At 37.1% G+C, this 6,634-nt stretch overlaps 1 protein-coding gene across 1 annotated transcript in view; it reads left to right on the plus strand.

Annotated features, from left to right (window-relative positions):
* LOC102852970 overlaps window positions 1-6,634 on the plus strand; it is a 14,255-nt gene that overhangs the window by 747 nt on the left and 6,874 nt on the right. The gene's annotated exons all lie outside the window — the stretch shown is intronic.

The raw sequence follows: 6,634 nt of genomic DNA on the forward strand, positions 1-6,634 counted from the left end.
AAAATAAAAAATGTTTGTGTTGTGAAAAAAAAAAAGTTAGAAATAAGAGAGATGCAAATCAAAACCTCAATGAGGTACCATCTCACTCCAGTAACAATGGCAAAGTTTAACAGGGCAGCAAGTAATAAATATGAAGATGTGGTGAGAAAGGAACTTTTTCATTGTTTTTTAATTCTTATATTAGTGAAATTTATAAAGAACTTGGGTTTCCAATCACTCATTGTTGCACATTTTTCTCCCTGACCATCCCGCCCCCTGGATTGCTTTTTTCATTGAGAAAAAAGTTCTTTCATTGTTATACAGTCACCCTATACCCCAGAGGACTTTATTATGCACCTCTTATTCTGGACTCTTGTTATGCCAATAACCTAATTACATGTTCCTTTTATATGTTTTCTCCCTCATTTGTTTCAATGCCATGTAGGTTATTTATCCCTTCTTTCCTTAGTTTCTCCCTAGGCCCTATGTCAGTCCTGTTTTAGAACAGTGGCATTATGCAGTATATTTTTTTCTTACTGAGATATTTCATTCAGCATAATGTCCTCCTCCAGGGTCACCCATTTTGTATAATAATCCATGAATTCCTTGTTTTTCAATTCAGCATAGTATTCCATTGTGTGACTATAAAAGAGCTTCTCTATCCATTCCTTTGTTGATGGACATTTGGGTTGTTTCCAACTCTGTGCTATTGTGAAAAGCAGCAATAAAAATTAGTATGCATATATCTACTTGGGTGGCAGTTACAGTTTCTTTAGGGCATATTCCCAATAGTTGAATTTCTGGGTCAAATGGTATTTCTATTTGCAAATTTTTTAGAAAGCACCATACTGTCTTCCAGAGTGTTTGCATCATTTTACACATCCACCAACAGTGAATAAGGCTTCCAGTTTCTCTACAACCTCACCAGCATTTGATGTTTGCTGTTCTGTGAGATGTTGCTCTTCTGACTGGGGTGAGATGATATCTCATAGTTGTTTTGATTTGCATCTTCCTAGAAGCCCTAATCCATGACATATATAGTCTTCCAAGTATCCAGAAAAACCTACAACTAGAAGAGGATAAAATAGTTGAATGGGACCTTCTAAGAATAAAATCCCTATGCACATTTAAAAACTTCTCCAACAGGGTAAAAAGGGAAGCCACGGACTGGGAAAAACTATTTGGTAATGACATGTCTGACACGGGACTTATATCTAGAATTTATAAAGTACTCAAGCACCACCACAAAATAAAGGTAAACAACCCAATTGAAAAATAGGTAAAGGATATGAACAGACACTTGACCAAAGAAGACATTCAGATGGTGAACAAACACATGGAAAAAAATATTCAAAATCCCTAGCTTTAAGAGATAGGAACATGGTTGGTGAGATTGTAAAATGGTACAACCATTCTGGAAGGCATTTTGGCACTTCCTCGAAAAGTTGAATATAAAAAGTCCATATGACCCAGCTATTCCTCTACTTGAAATATACCCTGAGAAAATGAGAACTGAGGCACAGAGATTTATACACCAATGTTCATAGCAACATAATTCATTATTGCACAAACATGGAAACAGTCCAAATGTCCAACTACAAACGAATGGATTGAGAAATTATGGTACATTCACACAATGAAATACTATGCAGCATGCAAGAGCAATAATTTTGTAAATTTTTACCTAACTTGGGAGGGACTAAAGAACAGTCTGCTAAGTGAAATAACTAAGTCCCACAAGGATAAATACTGTATAAAACCATTATTGTAGAATGAGTATAAAGATCCAATAGGGGTGAGAGAAGTTGGACATAGAGGGATGATGGGGGATTAATTATAGGTTGTGCAATTCGATGGGTGGAAGATGAGGGAAATTGAAAGAATTTGTTCTTGAAAACAATGTATTCAAATTTTGTAAATAAATTAGCAGAAAATTTAAAAAGTTAGAAATTATGATGATGACAACTTTCGATCCTGTTGAATTTGAGGTATCTGTGGAGATGTTTGGAGTTCAACAAAGATGTACCAGCAAGGAGACATATTCCACATTTGATTTTCAAACAGACTTGTGAGATAGATAATTTATAGCCAGATTAAATACATGCATGTATGTAATCTGTAAGTGTCTTTGTTTTTTAACAATCAGCTGTGGGCTGGAAGCCTCTTATTTATTTGTTTGTTTATTTATTTCTGATTTACATACGCAGTTCACAAAATTCATATGCATTATTTTTCATACTGATCTTTCCCCTTTCCATTACCCACCCCTCCGTCCAACCATCAAATTGTGTGACCCTATGATTAAGCCCTTCTTGCCTCCTTGGATCTATAATAATGGTCTTATACAGTATTTGTCCTTATGAGAATGAGTTTGTTCACTTAGAATATTGTTCTCCAGTCCCTACCATCCTAGGTAATAATTTACAAAATCATTGTTCCTGCGTGCTGCATAGTATTCCATTGTATGAATGTATCACAGTTTCTCAATCCATTCCATTGTGTTTGGGCATTTGGGCCATTTCCATGTTCTTGCTCTGTTGAATAACACTGCTATGAACATTAGTGTACAAGTCTCTGTCTGTACCTCAGTTCTTCTTCAATACCACAACTCTTTTTCTATAATCCTTATTCATTGTCCACCTCTCAGATACATGGCAAGAGGTTGAAAAGACCATGACTTGAATCAAGTGCACTTTATCCTTAATTATTTATCCATTATTTGGTCTAGTGAAAAGAGCTTTCATAGTATAGTGCATAGTCTATCAGAATGCAAATTGAAAGTTCTTCAGTTTTAATCTATCAGAAACTCTATGGAAGAAAGATGAGTAGTGTCCTCCAATTAAAGTTTTCAGTCTCCAAAGCTCAATGGCAAGGTGACAGTGGGTTTTATATGTGTGTGTATATATGTATGTGTATATATATACACTTATGTGTGTGTATATATACATAGATATATGTGTATATATATACATAGATATATGTGTATATATATATATATGTGTGTGTGTGTGTGTGTGTATAAGTGAATGAATAAGTGAATGCAGGCGCCTTTCTCTGTCATCAAATATTTTTGGTTGTTTTTCATGCTAGCGGTGGATAGGGCTAGTTACTTTTATTGGTCATTACTTCCTTATTTCTAAAATAAGTATAAATTCTCTAATTCTTTGTGAAATAAACTGGATGATATTTGAATCTGATGAAAAGAAAAAACAAAACTGAAAACCTTAGCCTATTTATTTGAAAATAGCATCAATGGTTTTCTTGGCTCTTGTCTTCTGAATCTATTCTTCTGATATTATAGTTATTTAAATTCCTTGGGTAAGTGGAATTGCATTGGGGAAACATAAAAACTTAGGAAAATAAGTTATTATTGTACACTTACAATATATCATTAACTTTGTTTAGAAGAAAAGTCAGCAGAATTTAACTGGTTCATACTGACCACTTGCATATGTTTGTGAATATGCAGACATCAGCTAAATTTTATGTTAGGCAAGTAATTTAAAAATTTATTTCAGTAAAAACTTACAAACTAGAATTCAATGGGACTATCTTATTTTTTCCAAATCTCTCTAGTTTTTCACTTTTTGCAGGATCTTGTATTCCCAGCTATCTCTCTCCCATTTAAGTAAAAAGTATTTGACTCTTCATTTTGGTAGATTTTTGTCTTATATAGTTAGTGGTGTTGACTAGATTTACTGTGTTTTGTTACCGGGAATCTTTTTAGCTTTATTCCAGAAGTCATATTGCTTGTCATTATCTATTAATGTAATCCTACATACAACGGCAGTCAGAAGAGATAATGTTTAAAGCATTAATATAGCATAAAATGCCCTTGTGACTTAGTGCATTATGTGATGGCCTACTAACCAAAAGGTCAGCAGTTTGAACTCACCATTGCTTTGAGGGAGAAAAATGGTCAGTCTCATCCCATAAAGATTTACAGCCTCAGAACTCAGATGGAGAATCATCATGAGTTGGTTTGGATTTGCCAACAGTAGCTTGTCACCAGAACAGATAATAACCATATATATAAATTTAGGGAGAATTATACAATCACATTACTGAAAAACAAACTTGTTTCTCCACAGAAAAGGTTTTTTCCTCCCTTCTGATTACATGTACACATATTTTTATCCTTCTAATTAGTTTTCTTGCCATAATTTTCTTTTTTTAATTTTTTAAATTTATTTTTTTCATAATTTTCTTCATTAACATGTTTATTGCTGGGAGTTTCCTAATGAGATGAAAATAAAATTTCTGATTATTCTGAGGAGGACCTGAAGTGCTTGCTGCAGAGGGTCAAGGACTACAGCTTTCAATATGGATTGAGGCTCAATATTAAGAAGACAAAGATTCTCACCACTGGACCAATTGGCAGCATCAGGATGGATGGTGAAGAGATTGAGATTGTTCACAGCTTTAGTTTGCTGGGCTCCACAGTCAACACTCTTGGCACCAGCAGCCAGGACAATAAAACAACTTATTGCTATGGGAAAGTCTGCTGTTAGGGACCTTTCCAAAGTACCGAAGAGTAATGGTGTCACTCTGCAGACTAAGGTGTAACTGATAAAGGCCATGGTCTTTGCAATCACTTGTTATGTGTCAAAGAGTTCGATGATGACTAGGGAGGATAGAAGGAGAATTGATGTCTTTGAGCTGTGGTGTTAGAGAAGAGTGTTGAATATACCAGGGACCGCTAAGAAAACTAACAGGTTTACCCTGATATTGTTGTTGTTGTTATGTGCCGTCAAGTCACTTGCGACTCATAGCGACCCTATGTGCAACAGCTCTAAACTCTGCTCTGTCCTGTGCCAATCTCATTGTCCCCGACACACTCATCCTATTGCCCCAGTCAATGAATCAATCCACCTCCCAGAGGGCCTTCCCCTCCTGCACCTGCCCTCCACCCTCCCAAGCAAGATGTCCTTCTCCAAGGACCGGTTCCTCCTTACAACATGACCAAAGTATGTCAGACGAAGTCTCAGAATCCTTGGCTCCAAGGAGCCTTCCGGTTTAACCCTCTCCAGAAGGGGTCTGTTTGTTTTCTTAGCAGTCCACACTTCTCAGAACCACAGCTCAAAGGCATCAATGCTCCTTCTATCTTCCCTAGTCATTGTCCAGCTCTCTGATGCATAACAAGTGATTGCAAAGACCAGGGCTTGTTCCAGATGCACCTTAGTCTCCAGAGACACCACATTGCTCTTGAGTACTTTAGAGAGGTCCCTAACAGTAGACTTTGCATCGCAATACATCTTTTAATTTCCTGGCTGCTGCTGCTAAGAGTGTTGATTGTGGAGCCAAGCAGACTAAAGCTGTGAACAATCTCAGTCTCTTCACCATCCATCCTGATGCTGCCAATTGGTCCAGTGGTGAGAATCTTTGTCTTCTTGACATTGAGCCTCAATCCATATTGGAGGCTGCAGTTCCTGACCCTCAGCAGCAAGTGCTTCAGGTCCTCCTCAGTTTCAGCAAGCAGGGTAGTATCATCTGCATAACGCAGATTGTTGATAGATCTTTCACCAGTCCTGATGCCGCATTTCTCCTCATAGAGCCCAGCCTCCCTGATGATCTGGTCTGAATATAGGTTGGAAAGGTGTGGAGATAGGACACATCCCTGGAGTACACCCTTCCCACTTTTGAACCATGCAGTGTTTCCTTGCTCTGTTCTGACCATTGCCTCTTGGTTCAAGTATAAGTTTTGCATTAGCATGATCAAGTGTTCTCGGATTCCCATTCATCTCAGAGTCAGCCACAATTTGTTATGGTCCACACAGTCAAATGCCTTTGTATAATTAACGAAGCACACAGGGTTAAACCAGGCTGCTCCTTGGAGGCAAGGATTCTGAAGCTTCATCTGACATATTTTGGACATGTTGCAAGAAGGGACCAATCCTTAGAGAGGGACATCGTGCTTGAGAGGGTGGAGGGATAAGCACAGAGAGGAAAATCCTCTATGAGGTGGATTGATTCAGTGACTAGGGAAATCAGGGCAGATATGTAAGAGACAGTGAGATTGGCACAAGATAGAGCAAGGTTTAGGGCTGTTGTACAGTCACAGGCAACTTGTCGGCACATAACAATTGATTATTCTCTATGTGCCATTTGGAATTGCTACTCACTGATCATTTTAAGATGTAGGCTTTTGGGGGAGCTCTGGTGGCCTAGTGGCAAGAAGCTGCACTGCAATCCCAGAGGTGCACAGTTCGAATCCAGCAGATGCTCTGCCGGGGAAGGAGGGACAATCTCCTCCTGTACCAATCAGATCTGATTTGACGGTACACACAAATAATAAAATAAAAATTAAAAAAAGATGTAGACTTTACAAATTTATCGTTTCAATTGGAATTGTAGCTTAGTAACTAAAACCAGGAAGTTTATACATAAGCTTAATATGTGAAAATATGGAACTAAATAAAGAATCAATTACATTATAAAGGACTATGACAAGCATAGAATATTATGTCAAAGCAAAGGTTTAAGATATATAATAATGTTCATTTTAGTGTATGTTTTCCATTATTTTAGAGATACAAGAATGTTTTAGTTTTGAAGTTTGCTTAAATAGATCCAGACTAAGTGATATATGGTATCATTGCTCTGTAAAATGATGACAAAAAGCTTTTCATATGAAGGAAAATTATTAGAAATTTTT

This window comes from Elephantulus edwardii, unplaced genomic scaffold (assembly GCF_000299155.1).
Source record: "Elephantulus edwardii isolate Elephantulus edwardi_28Jun2011 unplaced genomic scaffold, EleEdw1.0 scaffold00194, whole genome shotgun sequence".
Taxonomy (NCBI): domain Eukaryota; kingdom Metazoa; phylum Chordata; class Mammalia; order Macroscelidea; family Macroscelididae; genus Elephantulus; species Elephantulus edwardii.